This window comes from Aotus nancymaae, unplaced genomic scaffold (assembly GCF_030222135.1).
Source record: "Aotus nancymaae isolate 86718 unplaced genomic scaffold, 86718_ANA_hifiasm-v0.15.2.pri h1tg000040l, whole genome shotgun sequence".
NCBI lineage: Eukaryota > Metazoa > Chordata > Mammalia > Primates > Aotidae > Aotus > Aotus nancymaae.
In genome coordinates this window covers 7977319-8003428 of record NW_026988454.1, presented here as the reverse complement: position 1 = coordinate 8003428, position 26110 = coordinate 7977319, and positions in this window count along the sequence as shown.

Sequence of the window (26110 nt, the reverse complement as noted above, 5' to 3'; positions counted from 1 at the left end):
TGCACCAGGAACAATTTGTTAAATATTTACCAGTATACACATTTACATCCCTAATGAAGAGGGGAACTAAGCCTCTGCATCTTTGCATCAACTGATCATTGGATGCAGGCTGCCCCTGGGGAGAAGATGTTACCTTGGATGAGGTAGGCCCGTTCAGCTGAGGACTGTAACTAGAGATGAACACAGCCGTGAAGCAGAAAACATTTCCTAAATCTGGAGAAATTAGTGCCTTCGAATGTGAAGGGTAAGTATGAACAGCATACCACAGCATCCGCTACAGCCCACCTTTTGCCCAACTGCTTCATATAGTAATTTCATCTCATCTAGAAACAGCTACTCCAGGATCTCAGTTACTCTCTTTCCTGGGTAAACTTATGACCATAATATTGGTTGCTATGGTTTGAATGTCCTCTCCAAAACTCATATGAAAATTTAATTGCCATTATAACAGTATTAAGAGGTGGGGCCTTTAAGAAGCTGTTAGGACACAAGGGCTCTGCCCTCATGAATGGATTAATGCTGTTATTGCAGAAGTGGTTTTACTATTGCAGGAGTTTGGCCCTCTTTCTCTCTTTTTTCACACGTACCCAGCCTTCCGTTTTCTGCCATGGGTGACACAGAAGGCCCTCACCAAATGTGGGCCACTTAACCTTGGGCTTCCCAGCTTCCAGAACTGTGATAAATAAATCTGTGTTCATTATAAATTACCTAGTCTGTGATATTCCATTATGTCAGTATAAAACAAAACAAAACAAATAAATGAAAATTGGTGCCAGGATTGGGGTTATTGCTGTAGCAAATACCTGAAAATGTAGAATTGGCTTTGGAACTGGATATTGGGTAGAGACTGGAAGAATTGGATAATGGGTAGAGGCTGAAAGAATTGGGAGGAGAAGGCTAGAAAAAGCCTAGATTGCCATGAATGTAGTATTAAGGGCAAATCTAGTGAGGGCTCAGAGGAAGATCCCAGAACTAGAGAGAGCCTAAATCTTAGAGATTACTTAAGTGGTTGTGATCAGAATGTTGGTAGAAACAAAGATGGTAAAGGCCATTCTGATGAGATCACAGATGGTACTGGGAAGTAGAGTAAAGCCCGTCCCTGTTATATGGCTGCAAAGAACTTTGCAGGATTATGTTCTTGTCCTAGAACTTTATGGAATGCAGAACTTAAGAGTGATGAACTAAGATATTTGGTAGAAGAAACTTCTAAGCAACGGAGCATCAGCTTGCTGTGTAGCTACTTTTAAACACATACAGTGAGATGTGACAGGCAAGAAATGACTTAAAGACAGGCTTTTGTAATGAAAAGAAAAGAAGAATGGAAAGATTTGGAAAATTTGCAGCCTGGCTATGTGAAGAGTAAAAAGACGTATTTGGGAGAGCAAACCAAGGGTGTGGTCAAGCAATTGTTTGCTTTAGAGAGTAGTGTGAATAGGAAGGAAGCCAGGTGCTATTTATTCATCAAGACAATGGGAGCAATATCTCAAAGGCATTTCAAAGATCTTTGAGGCTGCCCCTCCCATCACAGGCCTAGGGCATCTAGGAAGGCAGAATGGTTTCAGAGAACAGGCCCAGGGCACCCACCACGGGCTCCCTGGCTAGGACCACTTCAGGACTCTGCTCTCTGCCTTCCAATATAACACCCCTCATCTGTCCCAGCTGTGGCTCAAGCAGACTCAGCTGCAGCTCAGACTCTACAAAGTGCAAGCAGTATACCTTGGTGGCATTCACATGGTGTTCAGTCTGCAGGTTTACAGAAGCAAGACATGTGGGAGCATGGCAACCTTCACTTAGGTTTCAAAGGACGTTCAGACAACATGAGGGCCTGGGCAGAAACTTGTTTCAGGAGTAGAGCTACTACGGAGAGTCCCTACTAGTGGAGCCATTGGAACAAGGCCAACAGAGAGATTCCTCACAAGGGTAATGCCTGATGGGAGTGGGATTACCACTAAGACTCCAAAACTGTACCTACCAGTGTGCAACACCAGGCTGGAAGAGCTGCAGGGATGAGACTCCAACCTGACAGCTGAAGTGTGGACTGAGCTCAGCAAAGCCATCAGGGTGAGGCTGCCTGAGACCTTGGGGGCTCAATCTCCCACCCACTGTGCTCTCTGTCTTGCTTGCTCAGTCACCCTTTTATCTTCTGCTCTTAGGGATACAGCAAGAAGGCCCTCACAAGATGCTGTTACCTCAGTTTTGGATTGCCCTAATGTAGCATTCCCAGCCTCGAAAACTGTGAGAAATGAATATCTTTTCTTTACAATTGACCCAGTCTGTGGTATTCTGTTACAGCAGCACAAAGCAGACCAAGACATTAGTTTCCTTTGCTGCAGGTGAGCCATGATTACTATTCATCATGTCTCTTCTTTACTAGCTATTCTAGATCTCCCTGTCCCTCAGCCAGCACCTCTGCTGGTCTGGTTACCTTACCTGACCTTGGTAGGATGATCTAAACCCTCATCTCTAGGGGTTGGAAATCTCAGTCATCATGCCCTTCTCAGGCTATGGCAGTTACATGATGTCTAATCGCTGTTAGAATTGGGCAAAGAAATACCAAGAGACACCCTCGTGAACTGCCAGTTTACAAATATATTCTTCCACGACCTTGCCTTGTAAGGGCCGACCCTCCTGCTGGTCTGATGAATCCTTTTCTTTCCAGCAGCTCTCTTGGCACCAAGAGACCTGATGGCAGCTGTGGCCCCAGTGAAAGCATTCCTTCTCTGGGAGCCAGGGCCTCCCACTCCACAGATAGAGGATCCTCTTGGAGTTCATTCATCCAAACTTTAGGAAGTGTGTTCCATGCACAGTGCTCTTCAGGCTATTAGAAAATGAGCCTGGGATCTGTTTGGCAGGAGTTGAACCATTAGGATGTGGTTTGGACTCAGAACACACTAAAGTATGCCCCCAAAGTGTTGCCCGTGATGAGTGTAGATTCTCCTCTCTCACTAAGAAGACTAAGAAGAGGAGCATGAAAAATGTCATTTCTTCTGTCCCAACAGGGCCTGGAAGGGAGTTATTGGGACCCCTCTAGAATTAACATCACTGCATGTAAAATTAGGGATTAAAAAAAAATCCTGCCTAGGGATGTTTCCTTTCCCAGTAGTAAGTAAAGCACATTCTCTTAAGTAAGCTATATCTTGGATAATATGGAATTTTTGTCATAAGCCTTCCCTGTTCATCATACTCCCCAACCCTGTTTTAGATCTTCTAGTCCTGGTTTTCAGATAATTCAAGGGGCACTATCTCAGAGGTATAAAAATTCCCAAAATGAAATTAATTTTAATTCATTTAAAATGCCACACCACATAGCTATTAAGGATGGAGAAGATTAGAGAGGAAAGAGGAAAATTATTTGCATATGCCAGAGAAAGATGCCATAATTCCCAAAATACTGGGAATGATAGTGCTTTGTACTCCCTAATTGCAATTTCCCAGGGGGTGCTGTTTTTAACTCTGTAACTGAATTGTTGATTCTTTAATGCTTCCCCCTGACTTTCCATGGTGTTTACCACAACTAAGGAACGGTAAGGGGCTGGTGAATAACAAATGATGAATTGAATCACTTGATCCGAGAAAAGGTCACAGAGAATTTGCTGTATGAACTTGATTTTCAGCTCTATGATGAATAGGTCACACGATAGATTATCCTACAGTAGACCCAATCTTGATGTTAGGCCATGTAACAAATGCCTAAATTAAAATTTTTCTCCTGTCATTTATCTCTCTTTTCTCTCTCTCTGCTCAGGAAAAGCGAAAAATAGTCACTCGTTGGACATTTTCTTCTTATTCATTGACTTACTATTTCAGCGAATTCCTCATACACGTATTACACTAGGCATTTGCTTATAAGCTCATGAACCAAACATATGGTAAATGAACAAGTAACTATAAAGTGTGAAATGCTATGAAGTTAAAAAAAAAGAGAGATAAAAAATGAGATTTTGCCAGAACAACTATTTAAACCATTTATAACCGACCTCACCAAATCTGAGAAGGAGCTGGTACAGGAAATAGCAGTTTTGCCAGAAGAAACTGTACACACATAAGCCCCAAGGGGGCTCTTTCCTAAGAGCTTGGGACGTGTGCCCGTCAAAAAGGAGACCCAGTGGGACAAAAGCTTGGTCAGAGATGGGGAGGTGGAACCAGAGCCTTAAAAGCCAGAGGCCAGAGTTTGGATTAATTTTCAAGTGCAAAGGAAACAATTACAATATTTTTAGCAGGAGATTGCTAAGAACCCACAAAAGGCATAAATTTCTCCATCCACAAACTCAAGTGTGCAGAAACGTGACTTCTCTAAAACTGAATTCAACTTAGCCAACAACAGTTTTTTTTTCTTCTGACGGAGGAGACCTATGTCTTGCCATGCTTCAATTGCCTCCAGTTTACTAGAGTCTCTTTTGAGAAGCCACTTGGCTAACCCAGGATTCTTCCCAACTTCTCTCCCATCTTCGTTTTATCCCAGGTGGTGCCTGAGTTCAGGTGATGTGACTACAAAGGGACCTGAAATGAGCCTCCAGAGATACCCCTGATTTGCCAACAATCAGGGCCTTGGTGCCAACATGAACACATTTGTGTTCACTCAACCTCACCAAGTGAGCAGGAGCCTCTGTGGAGTCTCTTCTCAGATTTTGAATGTCCCTGATTTTTGGTTTGAAATTCGAACTTTATTCAGGCGACCTGACTTCACACTTGACAAAGCTGGAAGTGGAGCTCTACTTCAAGGCTTTAAGGGGGGAGTTTTGCTTCTTAATCTCTAGAAATTCTGCTGACTGCTGTTTGTGATTTTCACTTTTCTCTGAGGTTCAGGTTTTGTTTGTCTTACTCATTAAAGTTTACAATCTTTACTCTTATTTAAAATGTGGTCAAACAGAAAACAGTTTTCTCTGAAAAGAGAATGATATCCTTGTAAGCTTAAGTGAAAAATTTGTAACATTTGAAACTGGCCAGATTCTGAGACCTGGTGCAACTGACAGATCTAAAATTTCTTCTTGAGTGACCAAAATTCCTCCCACTAGGCCTTTGTGGTCTTTCAAAGGAAAATCTAAATTGTGGACAATTGTATAACTTCTGCCTTCAGAAATGCTACCTGGTTTCATGTACAATACTAATGACACCTCTTCATGCATATATTTAGAAAAATGGTCTCACATAACTTATGAAGACCCCAAGTTACAATGGCCAAAATGGGGTACCTTTAAAATACCTAAAGTAATTTATCTGTGCAGTCAACCAGAAAATGCTGGCCAAGATAAAACAAAATAACTGACAGAGCTATCTTCAATGTACTTAGAAGCTTCTAGGCCAGGTGCGATGGCTCACACCTGTAATCCCAGCATTTTGGGAGGCTGAGATGGGAAGATCACTTAAGTCCAGGAGTTCGAGACCAGCCTGGGCAACATAGTGAGACTCCATCTCTATTTTAGAAAGTTTCTAATAAAGTCATTTCTATTGCAAGAGGAAAATAATTATCTACAATAATTTCTGAATTGAAAAAAGACTGCCAAAATTGATTTGTAGTTAGGTTTGCTGTTGGGAACATGTTTTCCTCTTGGTTCTCTCAGCTCCCATCCACCTGATAGGCAGAGAGGTGTTTTTTTTTTTGAGATGGAGTCTTGCTGTGTCACCCAGGCTGGAGTGCAATGGTGCCATCTCTGCTCACCACAGCCTCCGCCTCCTGAGTTCAAGCGATTATCCTGCCTCAGCCTCCCAAGTAGCTGGGATTACAGGTGTGTGCCACCATGTCAGGCTACTTTTTGTATTTTTAGTAGAGACAGGGTTTCACCATGTTGGCCAGGCTGGTCTCGAACTCCTGACCTCAAGTGATCCGCCTGCCTCAGCCTCCCAAAGTGCTGGGATTACAGATGTGAGCCACTGCACCCAGCTGAGACTTTTAAAAATTATACAATACCCCTATGTCTTTCTCACCAAAGGGGAATAGTTATCACCTGTGTGGACGTTAATAAATTGCAGGCCACTCCCCCGATTAATCTCTTTTTGTGAGTTGATTTTTTTCAGCGAACATTCACAGGGTGAGGGGAAAGCTTTCCCTTGGTCCCTACAGCTTTAGTGCTGTGAGCAGAGTACCCAAGCTGCTCTGCTTAAAGCCACAGTGAAGAGAACCCAGGACCTGACAAGCCAGCAGAAGGGTAAGAACTTCTTGCCAGCCAGCCTCCCTATCTCTCATTTTGTGGAATCTGGTTGAGTGGACAGTAAAAACCATGTTTGTCTCTTTTCCTCTGCAAAATTTTGATCATGGGAGAAAAGGATTTGTATGACTAGTCTTGGGTATAGCAACCTTGGTGTACTTCTTCATATACATATGGGATCAAGCTGCTCTTAGAATAAGTATACCATTAAATGGATCCTTCGAATTAGAATAACTTCTAGATATATATGTGTGTGTGTGTGTGTGTGTGTGTGTGTATACACACACACATTTATTTATTTATATTTTAAAGATCTCTCATTCTAAACAAATTGCCTTATTTGTATTTAAGAGAAGATCAGTTTTTCTTTTTTTGGAGGCCAAGTCTAGCTCTGTTGAGGCTGGAGTGCAGTGGCATGATCTCAGCTCACTACAATCCCCAGCTCCCAGGTTCTAGTGATCCTCCTGCCTTAGCACCACTAGTAGCTGGGATTACAGGCACATGCCACCATGCCTGGCTAATTTTTGTACTTTTAATAGAGACGGAATTTTATTATTTTGGCCAGGCTGGTGTTGAATTCCTGACCTCAGGTGATCCACCCGACTCAGTCTCCCAAAGTGCTGGGGTTATAAGCGTGAGCCACTGCACCCGGCCAAGATCAGATTTTCTAAAAGACACATAACGGTATCACAGCCAGCCTTCGAAATTCTCTTAACAAAAGTAAAGATCAAAATTTGACCAGAAAGAAAGTTAAAATCCTTTGTAATCTCAAGGTGCCCGCCTCAGACGCCCTGTGGGATTCACAGTGAAGGCTGCTCCACCTGGAATTCTGGTAGGTGAAATCCTGTACCTTCACTGCTGCGGCCTGGGTTTGGTGCCTGGTCAGAGAACCATGACTTTGGTTTGGTATTTGTGTGACTTTTGGCTTTGGGGATTCGTTTGTTATTGACGCTGTTCCCTTTCATAGGCAGCTTTTGGTTTCCCGACTTTCCATCGGTGGGATACGTGAGGGCCTGAGGCCTTCAGGTGTAGGTGCTCAGCTGTGTACATGGCTGGACAGAAATGTGAGTTGTACTCCGTTTGTGGTTATTGAAAGTATCCTTTCATCGAGCTGTCTTTGGAGTGGTTCTGGATCTTGTGAGGACTGCTTCACACCTCTTTGGAGATATCTCATGTGTTCCTGATTAAATCACAACTTTGGTTAAGGCTTATTGGTTTTGGTGATTCACCTGGGAGGGTACTTGGGTTAAAAAAAAAAAGCTCAAAAGCCAGTAATCTTATCTGTTTGTCTCAACAATAATCTGATAATAAGAGATTTAAAAGAGTTTTTAAAAAAGGAGCTCTGGCCAGGTGCAGTGGCTCCTACCTGTAGTCCCAGCACTCTGGGAGGCAGAAGTGAGAGGATTGCTTAAACCCAGGAGTTCGAGTTCAGTCTGGGTAATATAGTGAGACCTGATTAAAAAAAAAAAAAATTTAGGCCGGGCATGGTGGCTCACACCTGTAATCCAAGCACTTTGGAGGCCAAGGCGGGCAGATCACCTGAGGTCGCGAGTTCAAGACCAGCCTGACCAACACAGTGAACCCCTGTCTTTATTAAAAAAAAAAAAATTAAAAATTAGCCCTGTGTGGTGGTGCATGCTTGTGGTCCCACATACTCAGGAGGCTGAATGGGAAGGATGATTGAAGCTGCAATGAGTTGTGATTATGTCACTGTACTACAGCCTGAGTAACAGAGTAAGACTCTGTCAAGAGAAAGAAAGAAGGAGAAAGAAAGAAAGAAAGAAAGAAAAGAAAAGAAAGAAAGGAAGGAGAGAAAGAAAGAGCTGTCTGGAAAGAAAGAGCTGTCTGGGGCAAAATCAACCACAGGTTGGCAAAGCCTCTGTAGCCAGTCTGCCTCTCTAGATTCCTCCTCTCTGGGAAGGGCATCTCTGAAAGAAAGGCAGTAGCCCCAGTTAGAGGCTGATAGATAAAACCTCCATCACCCTGGGACAGAGCACCTGGGGGAAGGCATGGCTGTGGGCACAGCGTCAGCAGACTTAAATGTTCCTGCCCCTGGAGCAGTGGATCGCCCAACACAGTGCTCAAGTTCTGCTAAGGGACGGACTGCCTCCTTAAGTGGGTCCCTGACCCCCATGCCTGCTGACTGGGAAACACCTCCCAGCAAGGGTTGGCAGACACCTCATACAGGAGAGTTCTGGCTGGCATCTGGCAGGTGCCCCTCTGGGATGAAGCTTCCAGAGGAAGAACCAGGCAGCAATCTTTGCTGTTCTGCAGTCTCTGCTGGTGATAACCAGGCAAACAGGGGCTGGAGTGGACCTCCAGCAAACCCCAGCAAACTTGCAGCTGAGGGCCCTGACTGTTAGAAGAAAAACTAACAAACAGAGAGCAATAGCATCGATATCAACAACAAGGACGTTCACACGAAAATCCCATCTGAAGGTCACCAACATCAAAGACCAAAGGTAGTTAAATCCATGAAGATGTGGAAAAACCAGTGCAGAAAGACTGAAAATTCCGAAACCAGAATACCTCTTCTCCTACAAAGGATCACAACTCCTCGCCAGCAAGGGAACAAAACTGAACAAAAATGAGTTTGATGAATTGACAGAAGTAGGCTTCAGAAGGTGGGTAATAACAAACTCCTCTGAGCTAAAGGGCGATGTTCTAACCCAATGCAAGGAAGCTAAGAACTTTGAAAAAAGGTTTAGAGGACTAGAATAACCAGTTTAGAGAAGAACATAAATGACCTGATGGAGCTGAAAAACACAGCACAAGAACTTTGTGAAGCATACACAAGTATCAATAGCCAAATCAATCAAGCAGAAGAAAGGATATCAGAGACTGAAGGATCAACTTAATGAAATAAAATGTGGAGACAAGAATAGAGAAATAAGAATGAAAAGGATCAAACAAAGCTTCCAAGAAAAGACCAAACCTACGTTTGATTGGTGTACCTGAAAGTGATGGGGAGAATGGAAGCAAGTTGGAAAGCACTCTTCAGGTATTATCCAGAGAACTTCCCCAACCTAGCAGGACAGGCCAACATCCAAATTCAGGAAATACAGAGAACACAACAAAGATACTCCTTGAGAAGAGTAACCCCAAAACACATAATTGCCAGTTTCGCCAAGGTTGAAGTGAAGGAAAAATGTTAAAGGCAGCCAGACAGAAAGGTTGGGTAATCCACAAAGGGAAGCCCATCAGACTAACAGCAGATCTATTTGCAGAAACCCTACAAGCCAGAAAAGAGTGGGGACCAATATTCAACATTCTTAAAGAAAAGAATTTTTAGCCTAGAATTTCATATCCAGCCAAATTAAGCTTCCTAAGAGAAGTAGAAATAAAATCCTTTACAAACAAGCAAATGCTAACAGATTTTGTCACCATCAGGCATATCTTACAAGAGCTCCTACAGGAAGCACTAAATACAGCCATAAAAAGTTCATGTCCTTTGCAGGGGTACGGATGAAGCTGGAAACCATCATTCTCAGCAAACTAACACAGGAACAGAAAACCAAACACCTCTTGTTCTCACTCATAAGTGAGAGTTGAACAATGAGAACACGTGGACATGGGGAGGGGAACATCATATACCTGACAGGGGCCGAGGGGCTAGGGGAGGGATAGCATTAGGAGAAATGCCTCATGTAAATGATGGGTTGATGGGTGCAGGAAACTGTCATGGCATATGTATAGCTATGTAACAAACCTGCACGTTCTGCACATGTACCCCAGAACTTAATGTATAAACAAAACAAAACAAAAAGCTCAGAGGTCAAAGTCAACTGAATTAAAAGCTGATTTTTAGCTGCTGCTTCCTCTTGCTGTCTTTAGTAACAGATGAAGAAATCTAGAGGGGGATTCTAGCAACTCAGACCCCTAAAAAACACAGAAAAAAAGTGTGATTCACCCCTTTTCTGGGATCTTCTGTCTTCCTGTGGAGTCTGAGGAGTCGTGGACAGGTAGGTTCCTCTCAGGCCTAAAGCTCGGCTTTCTTTTGCATTACATGACCTGATCTCTTTGGCTTTTGGGGTACCAGGGATCACTTTGTACTGTGAGAGAATCACCCTTGTGTGTTCGTATTCAGGGCAACTTGAAGCTATGCTCCTGGGTGGCTACTGTCAACTACTGTGTTTGAATAAACTTTTTAAACCGGATTCTGACCTTTTTGATTATTTTAGGTTGAAACCTCCGAAGAGGTGCACTGCCCTGCAGGACATACATTACTGGGGCAACTTTGCTGGTCCTCTTTGTCCCAGTTGGGAGAGCCTCTTCAGGACCACTGGCCCCCCAGGTACCGCAGTCATGTCCTTTCCCCTCTGATCCTCCTCCACCCCTGTCCCCCTCCACCCCCCATGCAAAGCCCCTCTCAAGCCCATCTGCCAGAGCACCTCAGGACTGGTGCTACCCAACCACTCAGTGGGTGTGGGAATTCTCTTTGGGGTTTCCAGCCTCAAGGGCCAAGCACTCTTGAGTTTTCCTGAAGTTTCTATCTAGTGTTTATTCTCCCCACACAGCCTTGGAAGGTCCAGGGGGCTGGACTCCTTCCCCAGAACTTCCTGCATCTATATTCTGAATGACCCTCAGGTTCCCTCATCACACTTACAAGGTGAGCGCTGCCTTATGGTAGAAAATGACTCTGATCGTTATACACATTTCCCACGCTGAAGGTGGAGTTTCCCCGTTCCCCAGGGGGATGTGTAACTCTCTGCACTTTCCTGCTGGGAGTTAAACACTGCTTCCAGCTAAGCTCATCTCGGACAAAGGTGAGATTTCCCCTCCTCCTGCCCAACCTTCCCCAGAAGTTCACTTCCACAAGCACCTCCGTCTTCTGCCCTAGGGGGATTTTGGAGCATTTTGGGCTCTTGGGTGATAGATTGGCAAGTCTTGAGGCACAGGCTGAGTCAACTAAAACCAGAGGATTGTCAGGCAACAGGCTGGGCATACTCCCCAAGGGGGCTAGAAGTGGGTCTCTCTGCCAGCTAGTTCCTTCACCCCTTTCTGACCCTGAGGCCTGTGGCTTCTGGGCCACCTTGCCAAGTATTTGCCAACTCTCTGGTCTGCGAGAAGGAGCCCTCAGGTTACAAGTGAAGAACTTTTGGGTGGGGTTGGGTTGGGGAGCTGAGTGAGGAAATTCACTGATGAAAGCTTTGCAAACCTGATTCTAAAGCATCCAAACACTATAAAATGTGCCCGGAGGCTGCAGCGTAGGTGAGGTATAGAGAAGGGTGGAAGGTCATCAGGAGGCTGGAGCTGATGGAGACCTGCCTGGGGGCAGCTTTGAAGTCTGGAAAGAGCAGAACTATAATGACTTGTTTTGTCTCCAGGGACTCTGGTGTTCTGTGTGCGCTCTAAGTTAAGGACCTCATTTCATCATTTCAAGGACGCTCCGAGACTAGTTCTGCACATTTGTGTGATTTAAAAATTCTGTTTCAGTCCATACACATTTTTCAACTTTTCAGGGTCATCTGCTTTTGTTTGCGTTCTGCCAAGGACTGGCCATCCCACAGAATCTTGATGAATGGCAACAGTAAGGCAAAGGAAGCAGACGTCTTCCATCAACAGACCCGGGATCCACCTTGTCTCCTAACAGTAATCCCCAGGGGGAGACTCCCAGGAAGGGGTCCCATTTATAAATGATTGAACAGTTAATGACACCTGTACAGGTAAAGGGGACTGTGCAATTGCTGTTCATTTGTAAAACGCATCTGATTTCTCTCCTAGCCTAAAACGAGCAAGTTCCAGCGATGGGAACCCCTGAGCCCGATTCGCCTTGGCAGAGGCCACACAAGCTGCCTTCCTTATTCACCAAAAAGGCGAGATTTGCTGGAGGGACGCCAAGGTCAGTTGGGGGACACACCCCTGGTGCCCATGTGCCTCCCGCCAAGATTTCCTGTCCCTTTGATGGCAAATCTGCCCCCGCTGTGTGAACAATCACACCATCTGCACGGAGTCTGTGGGACAGAAAATGCAAGGCAATAATCCACATATAATTAGTCCCCCTTCACTGCCTCTGGCCCTTTGCAACTTCCGTGACCACAACTCCTTTAGTATACTCTTGGGAAACAGGAAATCCTTGTAAGAGCTGCTCAGTAATCACACTGGAGCTATTTCACAAACGCAAGAACTAAATTGCTTAACAGCAAAGCACAGCTTTAAGGTGCAAAATCAAATGAAGAGCACAGGGGCAGTTAGAAACAACTACCTTGCAGGGACCATTTGCTGGAGTAGTAGCCTGTAACCAAAGACTTTTTTTTTTTAACCTAAAGAGATTGTTACTTCCTTGAGAGTGTCTGTAGGCTTGGCGTGGTGGGAAGAACTTGTTCCTGCTTGTTTGGCAGCTGTTATTTTAATTAGGAATGTTGGTAGGACTGACTAAAACAGACCCATCAGGAAAATGTGTCATAAAATCAAAGGGCACCCTCCTTGCTGCCCAAATGGTTTTCTCACAAAGATTATGGGGACGGTGGAGTGACTTATGGATATAGTTGAGCTGATGTCAAGTGATGCTAAGTTCAGGTAGGCACAGAAGCATCCAGGTCCGAGGTTCCCAAACCTTTTGGTTTCAGGACCGCTTTGCACTCTTAAAATCAAAGAGCTTTTTAAAGATGTGAGTTGTATCTTGATATTTACCATAGTCAAAATTATAATGGAGAAAATATCCTGTGGCAACACAGGAATAAGCCTGTGTGCCATTAGCAGAGAGGTGACATCATTACACATCAGATTGCCTCTGGGAAACAATCCTGTCCACACACCTGCAAATGAGAGTGAAGAAAGCAAAAGATGTCTTGCAGTATTATAAAAATAGCTTTGGCCTCACAGATGCCTTGAAAGGGTCCCGTAGACCCTGAGTGTCCCCAGAGGACACTTTCCTATGTCAGTCAACATCTAGCACTCCAGCCTGGGTGACATCGTGAGTGTCCTTGGCACTTGGAACAGCAGCCACTGGGGCCTAAGAGGGGGCAAGCAAGGTATCGAGGAGAAGGAGAGTTTTGTGCTGGGCTTGAAGGAAAGATAGTTGGTTTATGGGAAAGAATGGAATTGGAGTCAGAAACTAGGATTCCCCTGGGTCCCAGTTCTGCCATTAATCAAATGTGTGACTTCCCTGGATGCAAAAGCAGCTGTGACATTTCCAGGTGGCTGATCCCAGCTTGAGTTTACTCCTCTTTCTGGCAGACGGCTTGCTGTCCCTTTGCCCGCTCGTGGTCCAACGTGCACTTCCCCAGGGCCCTGCCTGCCTCCCCTAGTGTGGCATGTCCCACCCTGGAACTCAGCACTGCAGGCTGTAGCACTGGATAAACACAAACTCCTGACAGGTACACACTTCCTGTTGTTTCCAGACTGAGGGGTTCTCTCTGTAAATGCCTTTGACTTCTTGCAGACCTGGATATAAGTTCAGGCCCCTCCACTTCTTTGTTCTATAACCTTAGGCAAGTTGCTTAGCCACTTCTTTTTTTTCTTTTTTTGAGACAGAGTCTCGCTCTATCACCAGGTGCCAGGCTGGAGTGCAGTGGCGTGATCTCGGCTCACTGCAACCTCCGTCTCCCGGGTTCAAGCAATTCTCCTGCCTCAGCCTCCTGGGTAGCTGGAACTACAGGCACACGCCACCACGCCCAGCTAATTTTTTTTTGTATTTTTAGTAAAGACGGGGTTTCACCATGTTGGCCAGGATGGTCTCGATCTCTTGACCTCGTCATCTGCCCACCTTGGCCTCCCAAAGTGCTGGGATTACAGGCTTGAGCCACCATGCCCGGCCGCTTAGTCACTTCTGAACCTCAGTTTGTTTATGTGTGAAATAAAGGGATTAATACCTTACAGGGTTGTGGGGAGAGTTGATTGTCAATCACTCAGTCCAAGACATTGTGCAGTGCGGAGACTTCCAAGTGAGGGCTGCAATTTATCATCTGTCTCTGGTAGGCTGCACGTACGACATAGTTGCAAGCAACATAAGTTATGAAATGTGATATTGGATTATTTTCTTTCTTTGTTTCAAATTTTAAATCGTCACAGAACTGGGTCATCAGAGAAAGATAAAAAATAAATAGAAAAACAAATACTACTGATCCTACTAAACCTCCCTAGGAAGAGAGAAGACGAGAGAGAGAAAAAGACTATGACTGTTGTAACTTTATAAGGTTTTCAGCACTTTTTGATGTTAAGAAATAACCACAAATCCTTATTTATACCTTTTTTTGATACTATGGAATATTACTTATGGGAACTAGTAATACCCGGTATGTAATGATTTACTCAGAAGCCGAAGTTGGAAAGTCACAGAAGACCTGTTTTTGATTCTAGGCCCACATTCCTTAAACTCAACTTTACCCATTGCTATTTTCCAGAAAAGAAAGATAGAAAGGAAGGAAAGAATGGAGAATGGAAGGAAGGAATGAGGAAAGAATGAAGAAAAAAGGAAGGAAGAAAAGAAGGAAAGAAGGAAAAGAAGGAGAAGAAAGGGAGAAAGGAAGGGAGACAGGAAGGAAGGAAAGAAGGAAGCAAGGGAAGAAGGAAGGAAAACAAAGAGAAGAAAAGGAGAAAGGAAGGAAGGGAGAAAGGAAAGAAGAAAGGAAGGAAGGAAGGAAGGAGGAAGGGAGGGTAGGGAGGGAAGGAAGGAAGGAAGGGAGTGAGCCACAGAATGGCTTAGGCAGGCCTGTTTCTATACTAATATGGCCCAGGGGTTAGACATCTTGATTGCCTTAGACTCATTAGTTGGGATATAATAGATATTGAGCATTCAACCATAACGTTTTCTACATATGTCATTTTCTAGATCAGAGGTTGGCAAACTATAATCTTTGCACCAAATCTGGCCAGTTGCCTGTTTTTGTAAATAAAATTTTACTGGAACACAGCCACGTTCATATGCTTACGTATTGTTTATACCTGTTTTCCTGCTACGATCGCAGATTGAGTGGTTGTAACAGAGACCGTATGGTCCACAAAGCCTAAGATATGTATGCACTACTCCTTTACAGAAAGTTTGTTGATCCTTGTTCGAGATGAAGAAAGTGGAGTCGAGGTTAAACAACCTGTCCGATGTCATAGAGCTGGTAGGCAGAGGCTAGAGTCTAAGCCAGAAGCCCAAAGCTCTCTCTCCTACCAGCTCCACTGGGAGAATGTCTTGGGCTAGGCTTGCATGTTTCACGATGTGTGCCAATGCTGCCTTTTACACAGAGCAACACTGACGTAGGCCTGCTGAAATTAGTATGTCCATAGTGATGATTTCAGTCCTTAGGAACTGCAATTCTACATGCTAATGTGAATAGAGGGGTGAGGAGGAGCATGAGAAAATGGAAGGGATATTTTATCATCTATCATAAAACACTGGACACTCCATTTTATTTATTTATTTGAGACGTTTCACTCTTATTGCCCATGCTGGAGTGCAATGGCGTGATCTCAGCTCAGCAAAACCTCCACCTGCCAGGTTCAGGCAATTCTCCTGCCTCAGTCTCTCAAGTAGCTGGTATTACAGGCATGCGCCACCACACCTGGCTAATTTTGTATTTTTAGTAGAGATGAGGTTTGTCCATGTTGGTCAAGCTGGTCTCGAACTCCTGACCTCAGGCGATCCACCTGCCTTGGCCTCCCAAAGTGCTTGGATTACAGGCATGAACCACCATGCTCAGCCAGACACTCCATTTTAAAAAGACACACAAACAACAACTAGAATAGGATTTAATAAGCACTGGGATTAAATTACAGATTTTCTTTCTTTTTCTTTTTTTTTTTTGAGGCAGAGTCTCACTCTGTCTGGAGTACAGTGCAGCGATCTCGGCTCACTGCAAACTTCACCTCCCAGGTTCAAGCAATTCTCCTGCCTTAGCCTCCCAGTAGCTGAGATTACAGGCGCCAGCCACCACACCTGGCTAATTTTTGTCTTTTTCGTAGAGAGGGTTTTGCTATCTTAACCAGGCTGGTCTTGAACTCCTGACATCAGGTCATCTGTCCACATTGACCTCCCAAAGTGCTGGGATTACTGAGCAACCATGCCCTGCCAAAATGATGGATTTTCAACAGAAAACGTCACATTGATGAAATATCGATTCATGTTTACTTTGATGAGTTTAATTCACAGAAAGTTTTTAAAATGAAGTTTAAAAATGTGAAATGAATATAGATTCACAAAAAGGACACAACCACAGCTGTAATATCTGTTTCTCCTTTATTGCGCAGTCAATCCTTGCTCCCCACCTGTTTTTCTTCAGCCCTTCACCTACCCCTCATCTTTCTGTAGTAGTTCACCTCCAAGGTGGTCCAAGTCCCTCTGGCCTTCTGGAATTCATTCTCTCATAGAGTTTCCTCCCACATCATCTAAGAGTTGGTCTATGACCAATAGAATGTGGCTGACATGATGACCTGTAACCTCTTAAAAGACATCACAGAGTCCATCTTAGTTTCCTGGCTTGCTGGCTCTGGGGAAATTCAGTCACCACGCTGCGAGGATACTCAGGTAGCCCTGTGGAGAGCCCCCATGGAAAGGCACCAAGGCCTCCCACCAGCAGCTGTACTAACTTGCCAGCCATGTGAATGAGCTCGCAGAAGCAGTTCCTTCAGCCCCAGTCAAGCCTTCAGGTGACAGCAACCTTGGCTCACCAAAGATGGTGTGAGAGATAATAAGTGCTTACTGTTATTTTTAGTTGTCATGTTTTGGGGGTAATTTCTTGTGCTGCAATAGGTAACTAATATTGATATGCCTGCCTCTTACATGATGCTCTTTTTCTTTCATTTTTGGTCAAAAGTGATGGTGGAGGAGGCAGGCAGTTCAGAAGGAAGAGTTAGGGATGAAATGAAGGACAAAAAAGGGAGCTAAAAAGATGTCAAATGAAGGGGAAAAAGGGGAAAAAAAGAGTCCCAGATTTTTCAGAATAGCACACATTTAATTCTTCTGATAACAATAACAATAGGTAGCTTTTACTGAGCACTTACTAGGTGCTAGGGACTGTGGTGGTATCTATAAGAGTATTTTCTTTAAGGGGTCATGGGTCCTGTGTTTTGACTTAAAATATGCATCTTGGAGGGAGTAATAAATATGAGAAATAAAAGCTGGACAATGGAGAACATTACAAATAAGGTTATACAGAAAAAAAAATATGGAACTTTTTTTTTCTTTTCAGATGGAGTCTCACTCTTTCACCAGGCTGGAGTGCAGCGGCCCAATCTTGGCTCACTATAACCTCTGCCTCCTGGTTCAAGAACTTCTCCTGCCTCAGCCTCCTAAGCAGCTGGGAGTAAAGGCACATACTACCATGACTGGCTAATTTTTGTATTTTTAGTAGAGACGGGTTTCACCATGTTGACCAGGATGGTCTCGATCTCCTGACCTTGTGATTCGCCCACCTCAGCCTCCCAAAGTCCTGGGATTACAGGTGTGAGCCACTGTACCTGGCCAACTTTAAAACTTGGTAAGAAAAGGGGAAACCTGAACAGATCTATGTGTATATTATGGATATAAAAAAGATATTCTTGGCCGGGCGCGGAGGCTCACGCCTGTAATCCCAGCACTTTGGGAGGCCGAGGCGGGTGGATCACGAGGTCAAGAGATCGAGACCATCCTGGTCAACATGGTGAAACCCCGTCTCTACTAAAAATACAAAAAATTAGCTGGGCATGGTGGTGCATGCCTGTAATCCCAGCTACTCAGGAGGCTGAGGCAGGAGAATTGCCTGAACCCAGGAGGCAGAGGTTGCGGTGAGCCGAGATTGCGCCATTGCACTCCAGCCTGAGTAACAAGAGCGAAACTCCGTCTCAAAAAAAAAAAAAAAAAAGATATTCTTCTTCTTTTCTGTCTTTTAGTCATTTTTCATTCATTCAATAAATATTTGTTCTAGGTACTAGGATCCAGTATTGGGAAAAAACACAATAATAGAGCTTGCACTCTGGGGCCATTTCCTCTTTTCCAGAGGATGGGGTCACCAAATAATCATGCTTCCAGAAACCGGAGAGTCATCCTAATTCCTCTTTCTCCTCGCCGCCACCACCAATCAACCCTGGGGTCCTGGTGAGTGCCTCGTGCTGTTTTCTGTCCCGTTGCTCCTCCCTCTCCTTCACTGGGCACTCATCATTTCTCCCCTGCTTCACAGGGCTGCTGTAACAATGTGCCGCGAACTGGGTGGCTTAGAGCAACTGACATTTATTGTCTCACAGGTCTAGAGGCCGGATGTCCAAAATTGAGGTCTGAGTAGGGCCATGCCTCCTCTGAAGGCATAGGGGAAGCATTTACTCCAGGCCTCTCTCCTGGATCCTGGGAGTTCCCTGGCTTGTGGGAGCGCAACTCCAGTCTTCACATGGCTCTCTCACTGTGCACGTGCCTGCTTCATCATATGATGCTCTTTTTATAGGGACACCTGTCATGTGGGATTAGAGACCCTCTTTAGAATCACCCCATCTGAACTATTATATTTGCAACAACCCTATTTCCAAATAGGATCACATTCTGGGCTCCTGGAGATTAAGACCTCAACATCTTTTGTGGGGAGTGGTCACAATTGAACACATACCACCTGGGTTATGGCACAGTCTATCAGCCCCCGTCTCTTGCGTCCCTACCTCTGGTCATCCTCTCACTGCTCCCCACACCTGTCCTGCACATGGTGGTCAGTGTGATCCGCCTAAAATGAAAACTGGATTATGTGATTACTCAGCTAAAAAGCCTCTCGAGTTTCATTTGTCTTTAGCAAAACACAAAGTTCATTGAAACTTGCCCTGTGCTTCCCTCACTAGCTCCATCTCCCCACCTCTTTCACTTTTACTTGTTTTTTAGCCACATAGAACCAGATACATTTCCCAAAATCTATCACAGGCCCCATTCCAAGCATTTCTCTCATTTTCATGCTGTTTTTCTTTTAAACTAAGTTCCCTCCCCGCCACCCCCCACCCCTGCCAAACACTTCCCTTTACAAGACTCCACTTAGATCATTTGCTTTGGGAATTCCACTCAGATTCCTCCAGATTGAGTTCGAATTAGAGGTATTCTCTGTTTCCCTTAATTGCCAACCTACTAATCACACTGAGTTGTAAGAAATCTATTTGTCTCTCTGTCTGTCGGTCCCTCCAGGGAGGGACTGTGCATCCCCTGTCTTTGTATTCCTGTGCCTTCTTGTCTTTGGATCCCTAGTACCAAGTATAATGTTGTCTTAGTCTGTTTGTGCAGCTATAACAGAATAACTGAGACAGCGTCATTCATAAAGAACAGAAATGTATTGGCTTCCAGTCCTGGAGGCTGTGAAGTCCAAAAGCAAGGTGTCAGCATTGGGTGAGGGCTCTCTTACTGCATCATCCCATGGCTTAAGGCAGAAGAGCAAGAGAAAGTGAGAGCAAAAGATTACGAGGTCACACTTGCAGCCTCTAACCCTTTTAGAATTGGTATTATTCCATTCAGGAGGGTGATGGCCTCATGACCTAAAAACACCTCTCCTGAGGCCCCCATCTCCCAACACTGCTGCATTGTGGTTTAAGTTTCCAACATACGAACTTTGGGAGAGTTCATACGTTAGAAACTTAACATACGAACGTGGCAAGTATCAATTAAAAATAAATATTCAGTATATGTTTGTTGAATGAACTTTACTGTCTTCTCTTTGAAGTGTGCCTTTTGCAGAGCGCAAATAGAAGAGAGAAAGGTGGTGGTTCGATAAGCCACCTTGTTCTTGTTCTGGTTTCATGAGGGAACTTAAACTAAATCTTGCAGATAGAGATCTAATGGGTTTTATTTATTCTGAGCTCTTTGACTCAACCGGTATGAAACTTTAAAAATAAGGAACCTGAGGCACACATCTTGAGTTAGATAAGGGTTGGTTTTAAAAGACACTGTATCTTTCCCTATCTTCTCACTTACATGAGGTGGTCTGGCTCCCCAGCTGGGGATTTAAGTAAGGATTGTCTCTAATTAATCTGGGGGCTTTTCTTGAAAACCACCAACCTAAAAGTGGCATTTTTGCTGGTATTGTTCACATCATGGCCACCACCATCTTTTTCACGTGTTTCTCATAGCTGAGCTCCACACAGTCCCCAAATGTCTCTTCACCAAAACTTTCTCTTTCCTCTCGGCTCCTGTAAATCCCCTTGGTTCTCTTTCTACGTCTCTGCTCCTTTTCTAGCTAATTTTCTTTTCCCCATAACTGTGGTGCTCTTCAAGTGTGGCAAGTTGTGCTTTCCAAAGATAGTCACACCTGGATATTTATTCCATTCCACATTTTCTCATGATGTGAGTGGCCCTCCCCCATTGAGAGCTAGAGTCTAGAGTCTAGATTTCCTCTTTTTTTTTTTTTTTTTGAGACAGAGTCTTGCTCTGTTGTCCAGGCTGGAGCGCAGCAGCATGATCTCAGCTCACTGCAACCTCTGCTGCCTAGGTTCAAGCAATTCTCTTGCCTCAGTCTCCCGAGTAGCTGGGATTACAGGCGTGTGCCACCATGCCCAGCTAATTTTTGTATTCTTAGTGGAGACAGGCTTTTAGTATCTTGGCCAGGCTGGTCTTGAACTCCTGACCTCATGATCCACCCATCTCAGCCTCCCAAAGTGCTGGGATTACAGGCGTGAACCACCACGCCTGGCCAGGTTTCCTCTTCTTGAAGCTGGGTAGGGCTTGGTGACTGCCCTGATGATAATGGCAAAATTGGCGTCCTGTGATCCAAGGCTGAGGATCACATAAGAAGGATGCAGCTTCCACCTTGCTTACTCTCCCTTCTCTCTCTTTTTGCTTGACTTAGAACCCAGTTACCACAGTTGAAGAAACTCAGGCCACATGTGAAGGCTATATGTAGGCATTTCAGCTAAGGTCTCAGCTGACAGCCAGCACCAACCATCAAATGTACAAGTGAAAACCTTTCAGATGATACCAGTTTCCAGCCTTCAAGTCTTCTAGCTGAGGGCCTAGAAGTCATAAAGCAGAAATGAGCCATTCCTACTGGGCCCTGTCTAAATTCCTGACCCACAGAAACTAGTGAGAATAAATGATGGTTGTCGTGTTACACCACTGGATTTGGGGGTAATTTATTACACACTGATAGACAGGTAAGACCAACAGTCTCTTATCTCTTTTGTTCTCTCCCTGGCAATTTCTTTCACTACAACAACGTCTAGTTATCCTTCTCATCACCTTCCTCCCAACATCAACCCGCCCATCCTTGCCAGTGCCTCTCTGTAATTACTTTCCACATCAGCTTCCTGCCTTTGTTCAGTGTTGCATTACCAGTTGTCTAGTGGTCATCTCTGAATACTCAGACTTGCTACTGCACAAAAAGATACTTAGCATCTTGCTCCTCAAATTCATCTCTCTTCTGTTCTCTCTGTTCTCTGGAACCAACCTACCTATCTAGAAGCGTTGATTATCATTGACTCTTTCTTTCCTGTCTGTGCTACCCAACAAGTTGCTAAGTGCTGCACTGAGTCAGTTGGTATGATTTTGGCTGCAAGCAATACACAAGCCAGCTAAACATGGTGTGGCAGTTTGGGGCCAATCAGGATGTAGAAATGGAGGAGTTTTTTTTTTTTTCTGAGATGGAGTCTTGCTCTGTCACCCAGGCTGGAGTGCAGGGGTGTGATTTTGGCTCACTGCAACCTTTGCTTCCCGGGTTCAAGAAATTCTCCTGCCTCAGCCTCCCAAGTAGCTGGGAATACAGGTACACGCCATCATACCCAGCTGATTTTTGTATTTTTTTTAGTGGAGACAGGGTTTCACCATATTGGCTAGGCTGCTCTTGACCTTGTGATCCGCCCGCCTCAGCCTCCCAAAGTGCTGGGATTACAGGCATGAGCCACCACGCCCAGCCCAGAGGAGTTTTAATATAAATAATTACGAACTATGACAAAGGAGTAACTATAAGATATAAGAAAACTCTATATAGTCCATCAGGCTGATGGAAAGGACCCAAGGAAAGACAAGCATTTAGATCTCAAGGCATTCAGATCTCATGGGAAAAGGGTTGGTTCAGCTTGTTGGATAGCAGACTAGCCAGTCTGGAGCTGGTCTGCAATAGTATGCAGGTTGGGGAGCAGGTGGTCAGCACCTCATGGTATGGACATCCTGGGAACAGCAGGAGAATCTCTTCTGCAGTTTCCCTCCAGCATCCTCTGCTCAAAAAGCTTAATGTCACTAGGCCGAAAGGAGAACTGCTTAAAGGAATTCCTTTGTTTATCATAGAGCATATACTAGAAGGTGCATTCAAAGCAGAGAGGCAATAAAGTAATAACACACGCTCATGGCTTAGGCAAATTTACTTATTCTGTCACAAAACAAAAGATCAGATACTAGAGTTTTGGTGAAGTGGCCCAGAGTAATTGAGGAGCCTGATGTCTTCTGTCTTATTCCCACTGTGTGGGCCACACATTCCCTCACAGTTATGGGGGGATAGCAGTTTTGTATAAAAATTAGTGCATCCAGAAAACAAACAAAAAACAAAAAAGGGGGAAGGGATTTCTGCTTTGCATCTCTTTTTATTGAAGAGGAAACATTTTGCAGGAGATCTCAGGAGACTTCCCATTGAGTTTCATCATCAGGATCAGGTCATATGCCCTTGCTCTGGCTGTAAGAATGTCTGGGAAGTGGGAATCTCGCACCTGCAGCCTCTGGTGGAGGTGGGCTTTGCAGCAACCAAGGGCATGAGATGCCTGCAGGAAGGCAGCCAACCACACCGGCCTCATGACCCTAACTCCATTCCCCTCTGAATTCCCATGCCAAAGCCTTAGGGCATTATATTTGATAGTTAACCTGGCCAGGTATTAACTAACTGGGAACTGGGTGCTTTTGAAGGACACAAGGCTTTCTGTTGTTGATTTTGTCACCTTAATTCTGATACATGTAATAAATTAGCTTCCAGTCCATCTTAAAACCAGATGGAGTTTCCTGATGTGTCACCGTGAACATCTCTCTGTCATTCTTCAAATCTCTCATTGAGGAGGCAGTTTATGAGTTAACAGCATGGGCTTTGGTCCCAGATCATACAGATCGCATCCAAGCTCTGTCACTTACTAACAGCATGACCTTCGGCAAGGTATATAATTTCTTTATGACTGAATTTTTCATCTTTTCAATGAGGGTAATAAAATTACCTATTTTGTGGAATTACTATTAAGAGTAAATGATATACAGGAATGATATTGACAGAGTGAGCCTTCAGTATGTATTATTGTATCTGCTGTTATTGTTCCTTACTTCATATCTGGTCAAATCTAAGCTTATTAGATGACCATTTAAGAGCCTCTAGGAGCTGGGCACAATAAAAAATTTCAAACTTATATAAGAATTGACTGTCTCCTAAACTGGAGCTCCTGGAGGGAGGGATTATATTTTATAAACCCATGATCTAGCTGTAGCACAGTTTTTGTAGTTTCTCTCTATTCTCATGTGACTTTTGCTCAAGCGAAAGGCCTTGTATAGCAAATACAGCTTCTGTATTTTACCATGGCCTTGCCTTTGCTGTTCTTTTTGCCTGCAATGTCCTTTCCCTAAATTTCCACCTATCCTTCCAGGTTCACTCAAAAGCAATCTCTTTCTTTTTTTCTTTTTCTTTTTCTTTTCTTTTTTTTTTTAAGACGGGGTTTCACCATGTTGGTCAGGCAGGTCTTGAACTCCCGACCTCAGGTGATCCGCCCGCCTTGGCCTCCAAAGTGCTTGGATTACAGGCGTGAGCCACTACGCCCGGCCAAAAGCAATCGCTTTCATGATGAGGTCTCTTTCCCAATTCTCATTTTGAAAAATGTCAAACCTACAGAAAAGTCGAAAGGATAGTACAAGATCACTGATACACTCTTCACCTACATTTGCGATTGTTAATATTTTTAACATCTGCTTGCTATCCATACATATATTCTTTTATCCCCTCAAATCATTTGAAAGTTGCCAACATCATGACACTTGGGTTTTAGCATGTATCACATAAGAAAAAGCACATTGTCCTACATAATCACAGCAGCTTTATCTTACTCATGAAATTTAACATTGATTCAATATTAGCTACTGTACAATTTTTCTTGGCAGTTTATTTATTATCTTAGGAATCAAGAAATGCCCAAAATGAATCACAATGTGTTTTGAGGGTCTTTTGGTAGATTCATGCTCCTTTCTGGGCGTTCTAAAAAGTTCCTGGATCTTTGGGGTGAGATCCTGTTTGGGTTTCAGAACAATGTGTGCATGCCATCACTTTGATAGCTCATGGTTTGTGTTCCGAAGGGGCAGCTATTAGTGTCACCTGCCCCTGCTATTGTTGACACCATGCAGGGACATCCTCAGTAGCTGCTATTTCTGTCCTTGAGCTTGTGCGTCCAAAGTCAGACCAAATGTCACGTGCAGGAAGAATGGGTCATGACAACGGAGCAGTGGTTGGAGCACCTGGATGCCAACACTGGATCTGTCCTATCAGTTGAGGGTCATTCATGTTCTTGGCTATTTGTGTTCTAGGCTGCCATAACAAAGTACCTCTGGGTGGCTTAAAATGACAGATACTATCTGACACAGTTCTGGAGGCTAGAAGTCCAAAACCAAGGCATTGGCAGGGCCACGCTCCCTCTGAAGGCTCTAGGGGAGAATCTGTTCCATGCCTTTGTCCCGGCTTCTGGTATTGCTGGCAATCCTTGGCGTTCCTTGGCTTGCAGATGCACGGCACCTCTGTTCTCACAGGGCTGCGCTCTCCTTGTGTGTCTCCTGCCCACTTCTTATAAGTACACCAGTCGTCCTGGATTAAGAACCCACCCTACTCTAGTATAACTGCATCATAATTAATCTATAAGGAATGACCCTATTTTCAAATAAGGTCACACTTGAAGTACTGGGGATTATGAGTTGAACATGTCCTTTTAGGGGACACAATTCAACCTATAACAGGGGGTCTAAGGCTGACATCTGTGAGTCTGTTTCCTCAAAGGTTTTCCAGAAAATTTAAATGAAATACAGGAAAATTATGTCCCACAGTATTTGACTTTAGAGCAGGGGTCCCCTAACCCTCCAGGCCATGGACTGGTACTGGTCAGTGGCCTGTTAAGAACCTGGCCGCACAGCAGGAAGTGAATGAGGGCATTACTGCTGAGCTCCGCCTCCTGTTAGATAAGTGGTGGTGTGCGATTCTCATAGGAGTGTGAACCCTACCGTGAACTGGGCATGTGAGGGGTCTAGGAGGCATCATCCTTGTGATGCCTGGTGAAACCATCCCCCACAACCCCCTCCACCATCTGTAGAAAAGTTGTCTTCCACAAAACCGGTGCCTGGTGCCAAAAGGTTGGGGACTGCTGCTTTAAAGTCTCTTACATATGATTTATATTAAAAATTTTCCAGTGGTTTCCAAATGTCCCTTATACCTTCCTATTTTTGGGTCTAGGCTCCAATTAAGAATCAGGCATTGCATTTTGTGGTCATGCCTTTTTAGTCTTCTTCAATTTAGGACAATGGTTCTCAAACTTCCATGTGTATGAGACTCTCCTGGAGAGCTTGTTAGACCAATCTCCTGGGGCCCATCTCCAGAGATTTTGATTCAACAAGTTGGGGCAGGACCCATGCCTTGGCATTTCTAACAAGCTGGCAGGTGACACAAAACTGCCAGCCTAAGGACCACACTTTTGAAAACCACTAGTCTAGAGCAGAGGTTGGCAAGCTTTTTCTGTGGAGGGCCATATGGCAAAATACATTAGGATTTTCAAGTCATACAGTCTCTGTGGCAACTATTCAACTGCATCATTGCAGGCAAAAGCAGCCATAGACAATACAGAAACACAGGTGTGGCCATATTCCCACAAAACTTTATTTACAAAACACTTGCCTTACCAGATTTGACCCATGGGTTATTGCTTGCTACATTGATCTAGAATAGCACTTCCACTTTTTTTTTTTTCGGAGAAGAATTGTTTTTCAGAGCATTAATGTTTTGCAATCGTCCAGTTCAGTTTTCCTGTTGTATCTTTCATAATTTGAATTTGATTGTTTTAGCTCAATTAGATTTAAGTTAAACTTCTTGGCAAGACTACCACATAAG